This window comes from Mustelus asterias, chromosome 16 (assembly GCF_964213995.1).
Source record: "Mustelus asterias chromosome 16, sMusAst1.hap1.1, whole genome shotgun sequence".
NCBI classification, from domain to species: domain Eukaryota; kingdom Metazoa; phylum Chordata; class Chondrichthyes; order Carcharhiniformes; family Triakidae; genus Mustelus; species Mustelus asterias.
In genome coordinates, this window is record NC_135816.1 from 8,409,439 (window position 1) to 8,426,265 (window position 16,827).

Here is a 16,827-nt window from a genome sequence, read left to right on the forward strand (position 1 = left end):
AGTCTACCGATGAAATAGAGTGGACGGATTGGGCAGTGATTGGTCGGTTTGGATTTATCCTGTTGTTTTTGTACAACGGATATCTGGATAATTTTTCACATTGTCGGCCAGATGCCAGTGTTGTAGCTGTACTGAAACAGCTTGACTTGATGCACGACATGTTCGGCACAACAAACATTCAGTATTGTTGTTGGAATATTGTCTGGGAGCAGAACCTTTGCGGTGGCCAGAGCCCACAGGGGTTTCTTGATATCGCGTGGAGTGAATAGAATTGCCTGAGGAGTATTACCTGCAATGCTGGATACCTGAAATATATTGTAGGTAGAGGCTCAACTTTATTTTAAATTTACCACAGACCTGGCCCTACTCCATTCAGTGTCCATGCAGAAGCATGGCATCGATTATTAGAAAATGGAATATGTAGCAGCAACTCCCAGAATTCATTTGGAGATTTTTCGGCTCGTCCATGCTGGATATTGGACAATCAGCATGATATATCAAAGTCATTGTTGGAGTCAAGGAGATAGCTGCTGAAGGTGAGCTTTTAGCAGCGTGGATGTGGAGTTTGACATTGTGCTATCGGTTACGGTCTTCGAGAAGCAGCGTGCGAGCTGGAAATAGGAACGGCAGGAGCACTGTTTCTTGGGATGCGACAGAGTGCATCTACTATCTGTAGTTATTTCCTTTAATATTTTGGCATACAGCTCATCAGGCCCAGGCGACCAATTGGCCTTTTGCGCCATTACTTTCCCCAGTGCTTTTTCTCTAGTGGTAGGAATTGAATTTATTCCTGCAAGCACCCCGTCGCTCCCTTTTCTCCTTCATTATTTCGTATTTTTGGATTGAAATAGTGTCTTCCATCAGGGAAACTAACACAAAGAATTCAGTTAACTCCTCTGCCATTTCCTAGTTCCCCATAATTATTGCTCCAGTCCCATTCTGTAAGGGGCATATGTTCACTTTAACCCTTCCCTTTTTTATGTATATTTGAAGAAGCTCTTCCTGGCTGTTTTTATATTGCTTGCTAATTTAGCCTCATTGTTTATCTTCTCCCTCTTCATTTTTGTTGCTGATATTTTTTTAATTCCCTGGCTTTCCACTAATCTTTTTCATATTGTACTTCTTTTTCACTTTAACACTATCCTTAACTATCCTTAACTAGGGGAGGCGATGGCCTAGTGGTATTTTCGGAAGGCTATTAATCCAGAAACTCAGCTAATGTTGTTGGGACGGGGTAGCTGGTGGAATTTGAATTCAATAAATAAAATACCTGAAATTAAGAATCTGCTGAAACCATGGTTGATTGTCGGAAATATCCATCTGGTTTACCAATGTCCTTCAGGGAAGGAAATCTGCCATCCTTCCCTAATCTGGCCGAGATGTGACTGCAGAGCCACAGCAACGTGGTTGACTCTGAACTGCTCTCGGACAACCAGGGATGGGCAATAAATGCTGGACAGTCGGTGACGCCCATTTCCCACCAATGAATGAAATTCCCCTTTCCAGAATCCATTTTCTTCACTTGGATATATCTTTGTTGTGAGTCATGAACTATTTTCAAACACGTCTGCCATTGTTCATCAACCGGATTTCTGCTAAACTCCTTTTCACTCCAACCACCTCTGTCCTCATAGCTTTATAATTAACTTTCTCTAATTTTAGCACAGATGATTGTGACCCAACTTTAGTACTCACAAACTGAATGCTAAATTCTATCATGTTATTGTCATTGTTTCCCAGGGGATCTTTTACTCTGAGATTTTAATAACCCAACCTCATTACACATTACCAGATCTAAAATAGCCTGATCCCTATTTTGTTCGAGGAAGCTCTCCTGAAAAAGTCTATGATTCCTTCCTCATGGCTGAAATCTGCCAATTTGATTTTCCCAATCCAAAGGTCACCAATAATTAATGTACTGCCTTTTTTTACCGTCTCTCATTATCACCTCATTTTTTGTCTGTCCTATAGCATATCTACTGATAGGGGGCCTATAGGCTACTCCCAGCGGTGTCTTCTTCCGCTTGTTGTTTCTTACTTCCACCCATGTGAATTATACATCTTCTGACCTCAGGCCATTTCTTGCAAGCGTACATATTCCATCTCGTATTAATAAAGCTACGCCAGCAATCTTTATTTCGTGCCTATCCTGACGAAATGTCACATGCCGCTGAATATTTATTTCCCAACTTTGAACTCATTGTAACTGAGACTCTGTAATGGCCACATTAGGTTATCCATTAACCTCAATTTGTGTCGTGAATTCATTTATTTTGTGCGGAATACTACGTGCATTTAAGTAAAGAGACATTGTTTTCTCTTTTTACCATAATTTCCCCATTGACCCCATGTGCTGCTTTATTATGTTTGTACACTCTTTCCCTTCCTGGCACACTCATTACCTAAATAGCTGCCCTGCAATACTGCCATATACTTTTGCTTTGCAGCCTACCTATCGCCTCCTAGATCGACTGACCACCACCGCCCGCCTCCCACCTTTTTCGTTGAGAGCCCTCGCTACTTCTGTAGTAATATGGTTTGGAAGAATACAGGTCCCAGCACGGTTCCAGATATATGCCGTCTCAATGGTATATCCCAATTTTCCCAGTACTGATGTCAGTGCCCCACAAACCGAAATTAACTGCTCCAAACCATTCTTTGAACCATGTATTCAACTCCCTAATTTAATGTACTCTATGCCAATTTGCACGCGGCCCAGGTAATAATCCAGAGAATATAACCGTCCAGGTTCTGTTGTTTAATTTAATGTCTAGCTCCTCAGACTCCTTCTGAAAAACCTCTTTCCCCGTTTTACCTACATCTCTTTTACCACGACAACGGGATCCTCCATCTCTCACTGCAAGTTCCTCGTCAGGTTGGAGCAGATGTCCAGACGTTGGCTGAGGGCAGGCAAACAAAGTCGTATGGACTTCCGCTCTTTTCTGCAGATAACTGTCTCAGTGCCCCTCACTATACTCTCTACTACTACGATTACATCGTGGCATTACCCTCGCTGAATCCCAAAGTATCAACATCCTGGGTGTTACCATTGACCAGAAAATGAACTGGCCTAGTCATAAAAGTACTGTGGTTAGGACAGAAAATCAGAGGCGAGGAATTCTGCAGCGAGTAACGCACCACCTGGCTCTCCAAAGCCTGTCCACCATCTGCAAGGCACAAGGCAGAAGTGTGATGGAATAATCTCCAATTTCCTGGATGAGTGCAATTGTAGCAACACTCAAGAAGCTTAACATCATCTACAGCAAAGCAGCACCTTTAATTGGTACAGTTTGCACGAACATTCACCCCATCCAACACTGGTGAACATTGGCAGCTCTATGTGTCATCTGCAAGATGCACTGCAGGAATTTAGTAAAGATCCTTCGACAGCACCTTCTAAACCCGTGACAGTTACCGTCCAGAATGTTAAGGGCAGCAGATGCTAAGGAAGACCGGCACCTGGAGGTTCCCGCCAAGTCACTTATCATCATGTCTTCGAAATATATCGCCTTTTCTATACTTTTGATGGGTCAAAACCCCGGAACTCCCTCCCTAGCAGCGTTTTTGGTGTACCCACACCTAGGGGCTGCAGTCGTCCAAGAAGCTACTTGCCACCACTTTCTCAAGCGCAACTAGGGATGGGCAATAGATGCTGAACTAGGCAGCGGAACACACATCCTGGAAATAAATACATATATATTTTTCTAAAATCACTGAATGTGCCCAGTACCACTGGCAGGACAGACTCTCCAGATGTGGTGGCATAGTAGCATATATTCAGGAGGGACGCGAAGTATGAGTCATCAAAATTGACCATGAACCCCATGAAATCTCAAGGCATCAGGCCAAACATGACCAAGGAAACCTCCTTGCTGGTTAGCAACTACTGCCTCAAACCTCCCTCTTCTTACATGATGAACCAGTGCTCCTCCATGTTGAGCAGCACTTGCAAGAAGTAGTGAGGGTGCCAAAGGCAGAAAATGGACTTTCCGTGGTGCCTTTAATGTCCATTGCCAAGGTTAGTTCGGCAGAAGCACTCGTGACCGATTGGGTAGGCCCTAAAGTGTAGACCTGCTAGGCTGGGTCTGTGTCAGGTCACCAGGGGACCTATAACCTTGCGCATTCTTTCTTTTCAGATAGCAAACCAATTCACTTTTCAATACCTGGATCGAACTGGTCTCTACTGCCTTCTCAGGAAGTTTATTCCAGACAAGAATAACCCTCTGGGTAAAAACAAAATCTCATCTCACTTGCCCTAGTTTGGTCCATTATTGTGAATCTGTGCCCTTTAGTTCTTGATGCTCTGTTGAGTGGGAGCAGTTTCTTACTACTTACTCTCTCCACACCCCTCAGCATCTCGAATTCTTCCATTGAGTCTCCTCTCAGCTACTTTTTTCTCCAAGCACAGCAGTTCCAACTTTTCCAATCTGTCCTAGTAACTACATTGTTTATCACTCGAATAATTCTTGTGAATCTCCTCCACTTCCTCCAATGCCTTAACATGCTTTTTCAAGTTTGGCGCTTAGAACTGGATGCAGAACTCCAGGTGAGACCAACCTAGTATTGAGTACAGTTTCAACATTCCCTCCTCACTCTTGTACTTAAAGCCCCATTAATAAGTAAGGAAATAATACTTGATTTATTAAATGCTGAAAGAGCTAATAATCACACAAGTTTAAAAATCACACAAGCTGTGATGAAAAAAAGAAAGTTCTTATAAGAGTCTTCACAGACAGACACCAAGGCCAGTAGTCTGGGCAAAGTTCATTAAGATGTGGAGATGCCGGCGTTGGACTGGGGTGAACACAGTAAGAGTTTTAACAGCACCAGGCTAAAGTCCAACAGGTTTATTTGGTAGCAAATACCATTAGCTTTTGGAGCGCTGCTCCTTCGTCAGATGGAGTGGAAATGTGCTCTCAAAACAGCATATTTCCACTCCATCTGACGAAGGAGCAGTGCTCCGAAAGCTAATGGTATTTGCTACCAAATAAACCTGTTGGACTTTAACCTGATGTTGTTAAAACTCTTACGAAGTTCATCAAGTCAGACATCTGTAACTAGGAGGAAGGAAGTCAGTTGCACTATGATAATTTGCAGCAATGATGTCTTAAGTTTTCACTCTGATTGGATATTATAATGAAGCAAGCGTAAAGTGATTGTGATTGGTATATGGTAATTACTTGTAATTGAATTTGAAAACCATCATTGCTTGTGCATCTTGGAATACACCACTCTGTCTAGCTACAGAGATGCGCGCTGTATCTTTCCAACGTCCTTTCTATAGCTTGCATTAAAACAGCTGTTCAAGACAACTCGAAGAGTAAAGTTGTGATCACTTGAAAGGCTGCCCTCTCAGCATGCCCAGCCATTTTAATGAATTATGTACATATACACTAAGATCTTTCGGTTTCTGCACCTCATTTATTGTTCCACCGCTTATTGTATACTTTCTCTCCTACCAAACTTAATCACCTCCCACTTCTCTGCATTGAACGTTATCTTCCACTTCTCTGCTCAATGCACCAACATGCCTATTTCCTTTGTTCCCATGTTTCTGTAGCCAAGAACGACCATATTTCTCCAAACAATACAGCAAAAAGTAAGATTTGGTATTTTTTGCAAAGTACTGGAGGACGAATAGTGCTCATGGTACCAACATCCAAATTATAAGTAAACAACCTACTCTGCAATGAATTTTCACGCAAGAGTTGTTCTGAGCAATGGTAAGCATACAATTTGCAGAGGTGTGCATTTCCTATCTTCTAAACAAGTCACTAAAAGCCACATAAGCTGTTTTATTCACAACATATGAGTTATATTGCCATACTGTTTAATACGTTATGAAACGGCCAATCACCCCTCTCTATTAACTGTGCTACAGCAAGGACAATGAAGTAATAGTTGGCCAAATGCAGTCGTGGCCATTTAACATCCTGTGATAAGCAAATATAATAGTTATGAATGAATTGTTGCGCTGAATATCTTACCGCATCAGTGTCATTGGCGAATTTATTTGCTCTCGTCTCAATCCATTCCGAAAAAGGAGTGTCAACATCGGTAACATAATTTCTATATTCTGGGGGCCCGCACTGGTGAAAGACCAAAGATGTACCCTGGGATGTCCTTTCTTCTGAAGGTACCTTGTAGCTGTGCGTTTGGCAGAGGGATCCTGTTCCACGAACTTCAATGCAATTGGAAATTACATTAGAGTCCGTTGCTATTTGAAAGTTAACGTGCGAATTTCTAAATTCCTTATTCTTGTTGTTGCCCCCGGAATGGCAACAGGTTGCGAGATGCCTGCCACGGCCCGTGTGGCACATCATCACAATAAGAACAATAACACCAATCATGAGAAGGAATGTGATTCCACCTAAAGAAAGTATTATATAAAATGCTAGGTCTGACGAATGTTCCTCAGCTTGGGGTACACTCCTAAGGTCAGAATGTACTTCTGCAATGGTATCCGTTATGGAGAGTTCTATAGTTGTAGAGGTTGATAGAGCTGGATACCCATTATCCTGCACAATGATAACAAGGGTTTGCGCCGTAAAATCGTGATTTCCAAATCGACGAATTGTTTTGACTGCCCCAGAACTCGGTCCAACAATGAAAATTCCCGGGTTTGCATCTTGAATAAGTCGGTAGGAAAGACGCGCATTCTGTCCTGAATCAGCATCCGTTGCCATTACCTTGGTAACCAGATAGCCTGGATCAGCAGATCGTGGAACCGTTATCTGAGGACCGTTCTGTGACAAAGGCGACACGATTACGGGTTCATTGTCATTCTGATCCAGGATAATCACATTTACTGTAACGTTGGCGCTCAGTGATACTACTCCCCCATCTTGTGCCAGCACTTGGAACTGAATGTTTTTCATCTGCTCATAATCAAATGAACGTTGGGCATAAATAGTACCGTTTTCTGAACTAATAGAAACATATGATAAAACAGGAACGCCACTAATCCGTGTGTTCGTTATAGAGTAGGAAATACGTGAATTTATGTCTAAGTCTGAGTCCATTGCAGATACTGAAAAAATAGAAGTCCCAGGAATGTTGTTTTCCATAACATAGCCCTGATACGAAGATCGCGAAAAATGCGGCGGATTGTCATTAATGTCTCTTACGTGAATTACTATGGTTTTGTTCGTAGAGAGAGGAGGGGACCCAGAGTCTTTACACAAAATATCAATATTATATTTAGATACAACTTCCCTGTCCAGCATATCCTTGGTGACCAAAGTGAATGAATTCTTAAAAGAGGATTTCAGTTGAAATGGGAGATAACTGGGAATATGGCAATTGATTTTTCCATTTTCCCCTGAATCTGGATCAGTTACACTAATCACGGCTATCATAGTTCCCGGTTGGGAATCTTCGCGGACTGTGCTGGATGTTGACATTAGGTTCACTTCTGGAGCGTTGTCATTTACATCCTCAATGTTGACCAAAACAGTGCAATGCACTGGGACTGCATATGCGCCCTTATCCTTCGCCACAACGTTAATCTCAAAATCTCTATTATCTTCGAAATCGATCAGTGCTTTCACTCGAAGGTTTCCTGTTGTGCGCTCCAAGCTAAAGATCTCTCGCACTTTATCAGGATTGTAATTACTGAAGTAATATTCTATATCACTGTTTAATCCCTCATCCGTGTCGGTTGCGTTAAGTTTGATCACTAATGTACCCAGTGGTGTGTTTTCCGATAAGTTGACCGTGTACAACGACTGCTGAAATATCGGTAAGTTGTCATTTGCGTCCAAAACTGCAACATTAATGCGAGCAGTGCCAGATCTTTCCGGCGAACCACCGTCAATGGCTGTTAATAGTAAATGATGCTTGACTTCTTTTTCTCTATCCAATGTCTTTTGTAGCACGAGTTCAGCGAATTTACGTTCACCGCGAGTCTGTACCTCCAAAATGAAGTGCTTGTTTGGACTGAGCTGGTACGTACGTACTGAATTGGCACCCATATCAGGATCCTGTGCGCCTTCCAAGGGGAAGCGTGTACCCGGAGAAGTTGATTCAAAAATGTCCAAATAAATCTGACCATTCGGGAAACTGGGGTAATTGTCATTTATATCCAGAATTTCGACCTCAGCACGATACAAGCTCACAGGGCTTTCAGTAACTATCTCCAGTGGAATAATGCAAGTAAGGCTGTCTCTGCACAGCTGTTCCCTATCTATTCTTTTGTTCACAAATAATATTCCATTGTTCAAATTCACTTTGAAATACTGTAGATGTGGACCAGAGATGATTCGCAAGCTACGATCGGATAGTTCTTTAAATTCTAAACCCAAATCGTTTGCGATATTCCCAACAAAAGTACCTTGCTCCTGCTCTTCGGGAATGGAATATCGGACCTGCCCAGGAACGAGATGACAGATACAAAACAGCAAAATGGAGGACAAAGCTGTTCTTTCCATTGTATGTCGCCGATCTGAATTTACTACTACTAAATATCAGATACCCTCGAAAATACTCAGATATTTGTATCCACAGGGTGAAAATACCTTTTAATACCTTGTTCCTGTAGACTCGAGCCGTAATGATATGCTGACTCCGCGATTTGGATGCTCGATAAAATGTCCGCGTCATCTTTCCCCTGCCGGGGGATGGGTGATGGATCTCCTGCTTCGTTTCAATCCCTTATTGGTAGACAGCGACACAAAGTGTCTCGGTCCATAATTACAATGAAGCCATCTGAAAGCAACATGTTAGCAAAATGAATATGTCGTCTGATGTCGTTATTGATATTTATGTGCTGTTACCGAATACTGCAATACTGCATTACTGCAGTAAATCCAGAAAATTACGCATATCATTAAATTGCAAATTATTACTTAATTCTTTTTGCACTTCGGAAACTGTTTGACTTCCTTCTAATTCCATTATTTCTGAACTGGAGAGCATAACTTCCTCTGACGACTTACGTCAAAGCTAACTTAAAAAACATTTTGGTTGAAGCATTTGAAATTTCCTACTGTTTCTGAAATCTTAAGTGAATTAAAGTTATTCTAACATATTCAGTTTACGACCGCCTACCGAATTTGCAATATAAAGAGCAACATGACAATCACGACGGGCAAATGACAATTATTATTTTCCATTTCATAATTGCAACTGTGATCATCATAATCACAATAAAGAAGAAGAATTTTCTGAAATGTAAATGATCAAAAATAATAAAGTATGTGTAGAAGATGGGTTGGTAACTGGTACAGCTAAAATAAATTCGATTCACAGGCCGAAACAGGCAAAAGAAACGTCTTCTAAATGTTAGGACACCAAACGCTTGATTTGATTTCATTTATTATTGTCACGTGGAATGGCAGTGAATAGTATTGTTTCTTGCGCGCTATACAGACAAAAACATACCGTTCATAGAGTACAAAGGGGTGAAGGAAAAGAGAGGGTGGAGAATATAGTGTTGTATTTACAGATAGGATGAAGAGCAAGATCGGCCGAGTATATAATAGGTCAATTCAAAAGCCTGATGGCAGTAGGGAAGAAGCTGGTCTTGAGTCAGTTGGTACGTGTTCATGGACTATTGTATCTTTTTTTCCCGATGGAGGAAGGTAAAAGAGCAGTCCGGGGTGCGTGGGGTCCTTAATTGTCTTGGCTGCATTTCCGAGGCAGCGGGAAGTATCGATGGAGTCAATGGATGGGAGGTTGGTTTCCATGAAGGACTGGGCTACGTTCACACCACTTGGTAGTTTCCTGTGGTCTAGGTTAGAGCAGTAGCCATACCAAGCTGTGATACATCCGAAAAGGATGCTTTCTATATGCTGCGCCTGTAAACATTTCCTGGTGAAAAGGTCACTTTCTTTTGAACTGAAAGACACCGATGTTGCATATTAGCTAAGACCAAATAACCTCGCTTTCTCTGAATCATTAAGTTATCAGTTCCAAATTCGATATTATGCAGACCTTCGGGATGAAATGAGCATCAAGGGATCAGAAAAACTGCCATCCATCTGTGACAATTGTCATTGGTGCAAATTTCTATCTAAGAGTCGGCAAATATTGATAAAATTCTGAACAAGCTTGGATCATTCACAGAAATACGCAGCACCATCTTGGACAAATATCATTCCATAAATCAAAGACGAGAACCATCAATAGTGCTTCTGACCGATTGAACGCAATAGCCATGGGTAATTTCTTAGCTTGGATAGGTGACTGGCTGAGGGATAGAAGACAGAGAATCGGGATAAATGTTTATTTTTTCCGGATGGCAAAGAGTAACCAGTGGGGTGACACAGGGTTCGGTCCTTGGACCCAAGCTTTTTACAAACTATATTAAAGACTTGGATATAGGGATAGAAGGCTCTGTAGCCAAATTTCAAGATGACACAAAAATAGGCGGGACAGTAAGTTGCAATGAGGAAATAAGAACCCGACAAATGGATATAGATAGGTTAGGAGAGTGGGCCAAAAAGTGGCCAATGGAGTTTAACGTGGATAATGTCATGCACTTTAGTCGGAAGAATGGGAAGGCAACTTACTATCTAAATGTGGAGAGTCGTCAGGGTGCACCAGTGCAGAGGGATCTGGGTGTCCTAGTTCATGAGTCAGAGAAAATTAATATGCAAGTGCAGCAGGTACTAAAGAAAGCGAATGGAATGTTGGCATTTATAGCTAAATATAAATGTATGGAAGTACTGTTGCAACTATACAGGGCACTGGTGAGACTGTGCTTGGAGAATTGTGCACAGTTTTGGTCCCCTTATTTGAGGAAAGATGTAGTGGCACTGAAGGCAGTTCAGAGGAGGTTCACTAGATTGATTCCAGAGATCAGAGGTTTGTCGAATAAAGAGAGATTGAACAGTTTAGGCCTATACTCTCTGGAATTTAGAAGGATGAAGTGAGATCAAATTGCGGTAAATAAGATGATAAAATGCATGCATAAATTTGACATGGAGCGGATGCTTCCTTTTTTGTGGCATTGTAGGAGAAGTGGTCATAGTCTTAGGATAAGGGATAGCAAATTTAAAACACAGTTGAGGAGAAACCACTTCTCCCAAAGGGTTATGAATCTGTGGAATTCGCTACCGAAAAGTGCGGTGGATGCTGGGACAGTGAGTACATGTAAGGAGGAGCTAGACAGATTTTTAATTGGTAATGGGTTGAAGGGCTATGGGTAGAAGGCAGGAAAATGGGGATGAGGAGCAAATCAGCCATGATCGAGTGACAGAGCAGACCCGATGGGCCGAATGGCATAATCTTGCTCCTATATCTTATGAACTCATGAATTTATGTTAGGCTGAAAAGGGTTACCCCTGGTTATGTTTCATCCAGCTTTCTAAAGCCCACTTCCACTTTTGCAATATTTCCTTGTTATATTTGAACGCATGCGCCTCAATGTATGCTTGCTTCGAATCTAGAATATGAACTAAGTCATTTAAAATGTTTGTCAGAAGAGTGTAAAGAAATAAATTGAAATGATAATTCAAAACACGTCGAACCATGAATCATTCTTGAGAAACCATATACCTTGCTTTATTTGTATAATTTCCATTGAAATATTCGAGTACCTTATTTTATGAAGAGAGACCATAAAATTCAAAAATGATTTCACTAAGTGCAATACAATGGGATTTCGGATTGTTCGCAAAATCGAAGCACATGGTATTAATGTGAGAGTTGCTTCATAGACAAGCAACTATCTGACGGTTCAAAACCAGGCGTTGCTCGCACATGTTTTCAGGTTGGAGGAATGTTTCAAGTACATTCCATAACGATCTGTGTTAGAATCTAAATAAAACGTATGGCAGGGCTTCACAATTTGCCAAAGTCCCAAGGAGAAAGATTTACTCGAATGAAATCAATGACGCAAAACTGCATTTACGTTATGGAGAATCTGATTGTTCTCTATAGAATCCACAGGCTTAATGGTTTTTGCTTTATATAGGTGTTGGAAATTAAAACGTAATAACTAAGATTAGAGGTCGGACATGCAGCCCCTTAAGCATGTTCTACCATTGAGTAAGAACCCGTCTGGAAACACTGCAAACAAGAATTTTGCGGAAACATTCCAGCTCTACTTCAAGCCACGTTTCAATAATAGACATGGTGCAATATTTCCAATGTACCTATCTGTGCTTTCAGCTCACCTGCCTGATTCAGTCCGCTCTTCTCACCACGATATGCAACAAATGATTCAACAATTGCTTTGCTGCCAATTGTCTTACCTTTGCTTTATTTTTATGTTTTCTATGCTCCCTTACTAAATCTCTCCCTTGAATTTTGAACTTGCCTTTCTTCCTTCTGAATCTATGTTCATGTTCACACTTCCAACAACACCATCGAACCCTTCCACCACAGAGGGTGGCCTTGGTTCTGTTGAGGTGCAAATCATCTGTCCTCTTTCGATGAAATTAACCTTAATTCCCCAACTCCCATTTGCCCCCTCTTTACTGCCACGCATTTGCCACAATATACTTGTATTTCTGCATTCACTTATGCGTGGCTCGAGAGTTGTGCACATTACTATCGAAGAGCCCTATTGTTTAACGGTCTTCCGATCTCCCTAAAAACCTCAAGGAACTAACCAAGTTTACTTACCAAGTTATTGGTACTGACATAATCACGATATTTTCTCAATCAGTCCTTTCAACTTCCGCAGACACTCATCTTTAACCTTGTCAGATACGGACCCTCCTAGAAGCATATAAGTAGGTAAAAACATGCCTGTTAGTTCCCGCAGCTATTGAGTCCCTTACCGCCAATGATTTTCTGACGTCTACTCATACTGTCGACAGTCCAAATGAAAGACTGATCATGCTGTGAATTCCCAACCTTTAAATATTTAATTAGCAGATTTACACACGCGCACAGCCACAAACTCTTCTATACAGAATGACACAATATTCCCCATATAGATTGAAAAAAATCCATTTGTAGGCTCATCCAGGTTCACTGTAGATTTCTTTATCAAATTTAATAAGTGTTCGGTTCTGTGGTATGTCGATTGTGCTGCTGTCTCTCGGTTGGTGCTCTATTATTGCTTATCTAACATCACATTTTCAACACTAATATTTCAACGTACCTCAACCAACTCGCAGCTTATGTATTCATAATTCTCTTTGTCTACCTTCAAGCCTTCGTTTTGGACTGAACCATAAAACTCTCAAACGCAACATGACATCCTGTAACATTCTGATCACTCTTCCAAACTGATCCTTTGCTAGAAGATCACTGATTGGGCATGTCTCACCAAGTAATGTTAGACGCCAGAAAGCCAACTCTATAGTTGCTAGTTTGACCTATGTTCTAAAATGGGATCATTAAGGGTTTTGATAAGAGTAAATACACAGAAATTATTTTCCATATAGACGGTGCAGAAACCAAGGTATGCAGATTGTACTTGATTGAACAAGAACAAGAACAAAGAACAATACAGCACAGGAACTGGCCCTTCGGCCCTCCAAGCCCACGCCGCTCCCCGGTCCAGGATTGAATCCTGAATCCAGGATCCCCGCCCAATTTTCCAGCCTATCTACATACTAATATCCTATCCACCGAGCTGTCCCTCACAGCTACGATGCTTTGTTCATCACAACCTATTGACTCACCCCCAACCCCCCATTCCAGACCATGTGATCTCCAGGGAGAGGCGAAAACCCAGAGTGAAAACCCCAGGGCCAATATGGGGGAAAAAATCTGGGAAATTCCTCTCCGACCCCCTGAGGCGATCGAAACGAGTCCAGGAGATCACACTGGCCCTGATCGGAAAATGCTTCCCAACCCTATTCATTTCCACTTCCACGAACACCATATGAATTCCCTGCCCCCGAGACAGGTTCCCAACTATCCGCAGTCTTGCTCTGTACTGGCACCAGCAAGATGATCATAGAATGAAGCCTTGAAACGAGAAACAAAGAACAATTAGCCGGCGCCGCTCCCTGGTCCAAACTAGACCACTCTTTTGTATCCCTCCATTCCCACTCCGTTCATATAGCTGTCTAGATAAGTCTTAAACGTTCCCAGTGTGTCCGCCTCCACCACCTTGCCCGGCAACCCATTCCAGGCCCCCACGACCCTCTGTGTGAAATATGTCCTTCTGATATCTGTGTTAAACCTCCCCCACTTCACCTTGAACCTATGACCCCTCGTGAACGTAACGGTTGGTTGAATAAACAGGGGTGACTGTGTCAAATTGTTAATAATTAGAATGTACTGCCTATAAAGCTGTTCTAAGTTCATGCAATAATAAATATCAAAAGTGAATTGGACAATTACGTGAAGGGTGAAATTTGCAGATCTCAGGAAACTAGTGATTGGATAGTTCTTTCTATGAGCCAGCACAGGCACAACAGGGTAAATATCAATTTTCTGGTCTATCTGTTATTGATCTAATGAATTGTTGTTACTTTAAGTAGATGCTCACGTGCAGATTTGGAAATAGATGTCGAAGGAATATTATTTCAATTCATTGAATATATGCAAAATTATAGAATATCCTATTTTGGGCAAGAGTGTGGGAGATTCCATTAATTGAAATAAATTAACGAGTTCCGCACTTCTATAGAAAATAATTTAAAGGCAATAAGTTTTAAGTAGAACTTAAAAAAAAATAGGATAAATAGGGAGAGAGGCCGAACAAGTAAGCATGGTACATGGCTGCATTGCATTAATTCGGTGACACATCCAGCTGTCGTGTGCTGTGTTGATAGAAAGATAGGTTTTAAATCCAATGGTAGAAGCACGATGCAAGTAAACGATACCGTCCAGGAAGATGTCGAGTTCCTTTTATGCAGACTTAATAGTGAAGGGTATGAATGCAATCACAGTCCTGGCACACGTACAAAGTACACATGCCCCCTCCAAACATAAATGCTCTACTGCTAAATCTAGACCCCCGCCCGATCCCATCCGCCATTGCGTTGGTTGTTTAGAATGGCACAGGGGAAGATCAAGCAGAAAAATAAAGTGTATGATATGCACAAATAACAACGCGCTGCAGATAACCTAGATGAAAATAGGCAGTGCAGGGTGAAGTAAAAAAGGAAATCCCAGAGAGGGCATGGAAAAAGATTGCCAAATAAAGTTAAAGAAAGCCCAAAAGTGTTTTCGCAATATAATAATTTTAATAGGTTAGTTAAAGAAAAAATGGTACATATCAGAGATGAAGAAGGGAACTTGTGTGTTGACGCAGAGGCAGTGGGAAAGGTTCAAATGAATTTTGTGCCTCCATGTTTACAAAGGAAAGGGGTGATGCAGATTTAGTAGCCCTGGAGTAACACTGTGAGATATTGGAGGGGATAATGATAAAGAGAGAGAATGTACTCGAAGTATTGGAATCCATGAAAATTAATGAGTCGCCACGGCCAGACAGCTTGTTTCCAATGCTGCTGAAGAAAGTCAGATGGCATATGCTCAAAGAATGATCTTCCAAATTTCACTACATAAAGTGGAGCTACCAGAGGACTGCAGAATCGCAAGCGTATTTCCATTATTTAAAAAAAAAATTTTTTAAATGCCAAACAATTTTAGGCCAGTTAGTCTTACATTGGTAGTGGGCAAATTAGGAGAATCAATCCCGAGTGATAGGATTAATTGTTGCGTAGAAAGGCATGGACTTGCCAAGGCTGCTCAGGGAGACGAGAGGTGAAATCGTTGGGCCTCTGACGCAAATCTTTGTCTCGTCACTGGACACAGGTGAGGTCCCAGAGGATTGGAGGATAGCCAATGTGGTCCCGTTATTTAAGAAGGGTAGGAAGGATAACCCGGGTAATTATAGGCCGGTGAGTCACCGTGGTGGGGAAGTTGTTGGAGAAGATTCTTAAAGATAGGATGTATGCGCATTTAGAAAGGAATAAACTCATTAACGATAGTCAACATGGTTTTGTGAGAGGGAGGTCATGCCTCACGAACCTGGTGGTGTTTTTTGAAGAAGTGACCAAAATGGTTGACGAAGGAAGGGCCGTGGATGTTGTCTATATGGACATTAGTAAAGCATTTGACAAAGTCCCTCATGGTAGGCTAGTGAAAAAGGTTGGATCCCATGGGATAAAGGGGGAGGTGGCTAGATGGGTGGAGAACTGGCTTGGTCATAGAAGACAGAGGGTGGTAGTGGAAGGGTCTTTTTCCGGCTGGAGGCCTGTGACTAGTGGTGTACCGCAGGGCTCTGTATTGGGACCTCTGCTGTTTGTGATTTATATAAATGATCTGGAAGAAGGAGTAACTGGGGTGATCAGTAAGTTTGCGGACGACACAAAACTGGCAGGACTTGCAGATAGTGAGGAACATTGTCAGAGGCTACAGAAGGATATAGATAGGCTGGAAATTTGGGCAAGGAAATGGCAGATGGAGTTCAATCCTGATAAATGCGAAGTGATGCATTTTGGTGGGAATAATGTAGGGAGGAGCTACACGATAAATGGAAGAACCATAAAGGGTGTAGAGACGCAGAGGGACCTGGGTGTGCAAGTCCACAGATCTTTGAAGGTGACGTCACAGTTGGAGAAGGTGGTGAAGAAGGCATATGGCATGCTTGCCTTTATAGGACGGGGCATAGAGTATAAAAGTTGGGGTCTGATGTTGCAGATGTATAGAACGTTGGTTCGGCCGCATTTGGAATACTGCGTCCAGTTCTGGTCGCCACACTACCAGAAGGACGTGGAGGCTTTGGAGAGAGTACAGAGGAGGTTTACCAGGATGTTGCCTGGTATGGAGGGGCTTGGTTATGAGGAGAGATTGGGGAAACTGGGGTTGTTCTCCTTGGAAAGACGGAGGATGAGGGGAGACTTAATAGAGGTGTATAAAATTATGAAAGGCATAGATAGGGTGAACGGTGGGAAGCTTTTCCCCGGGTCGGTG

At 42.0% G+C, this 16,827-nt stretch overlaps 1 pseudogene; it reads right to left on the minus strand.

The window, feature by feature from the left end:
* Positions 1 to 4,682: 4,682 nt before the first annotated feature.
* Positions 4,683 to 8,601, minus strand: LOC144505595 (protocadherin alpha-C2 pseudogene; annotated as a pseudogene).
* Positions 8,602 to 16,827: the final 8,226 nt, after the last annotated feature.